This window comes from Ranitomeya imitator, chromosome 3 (genome assembly GCF_032444005.1).
Source record: "Ranitomeya imitator isolate aRanImi1 chromosome 3, aRanImi1.pri, whole genome shotgun sequence".
Taxonomy (NCBI): Eukaryota; Metazoa; Chordata; class Amphibia; order Anura; family Dendrobatidae; genus Ranitomeya; species Ranitomeya imitator.
In genome coordinates, this window is record NC_091284.1 from 44,061,151 (window position 1) to 44,062,046 (window position 896).

At 38.8% G+C, this 896-nt stretch overlaps 1 protein-coding gene across 2 annotated transcripts in view; it reads right to left on the bottom strand.

Annotated features, from left to right (window-relative positions):
* Nucleotides 1-272: 272 nt before the first annotated feature.
* The window catches only part of URB1 (URB1 ribosome biogenesis homolog), a 158,766-nt gene continuing 158,142 nt past the window's right edge, over nt 273-896 (bottom strand). For both annotated transcript variants that reach the window (XM_069760845.1, XM_069760844.1), the window contains exon 39: nt 273-896. This exon is cut by the window's right edge and continues 1,171 nt beyond it. The gene's annotated coding sequence lies outside the window, so the exon portion shown is untranslated.

Genomic DNA, 896 nt, shown 5'->3' on the forward strand with positions numbered 1-896 from the left:
ACCCCCAGATCTGCAGCCAGAGCGGTGTGCGCTACAGCCAAGGGGGAGACATAGGGCAAGGATACCTGCAATTGGAAAAGATTTGCTCCAAACAAAAAAAAAAAGTTTTCAACGTCAGATACCCCCCTTAAGAGCAACCCTGTTTAGATTTTCAGCGCAAAATCCTCAAGGTGCATTGTCCCTCGCAACACATTTCTGCGCCAGCCTACAGAGTGCAGCTAGGGCGAGATCCTTCTGGTTTATTGCAAAAATTAATCTGGAACGAGAGCAAATTCGCTTTAATCTATTCATTTTAATTAAAAAAACGTAAAATAAAATTGTACATTGGGCAAATATCTCAATGGTGTCAAGCAGTTTGTTTTGGTTTCTTTTTTGGAGCCCTATGATTTCTCTGTACCACAGTGGTTATGTACAGTGAAAATTATTTGATCCCTTGCTGATTTTGTAAGTTTGCCCACAGACAAAGACATGAACAGTCTATAATTTTAAGGGCAGGTTAATTTTAACATTGAGAGATAGAATATAAAAAAAAAAAAAAATCCAGAAAATCATATTGTATACATTATATAAATTTATTTACATTTTGCAGTGAGAAATAAGTATTTGATCCCCTACCAACCATTAAGAGTTCTGGCTCCTACAGACTAGTCAGACGCTTCTAATCAACTCATTACCTGCATTAAAGACAGCTGTGTTACATAGTCGCCTTTATAAAAGACTCCTGTCCACAGACTCAATTAATCAGTCAGACTCTAACCTCTACAACATGGGCAAGACCAAAGAGCTTCAGGGACAAGATCATAGACCTGCACAAAGCTGGAATGGGCTACAAACCATAAGTAAGACGCTGGGTGAGAAGGAGACAACTGTTGGTGCAATAGTAAGAAAATGGAAGA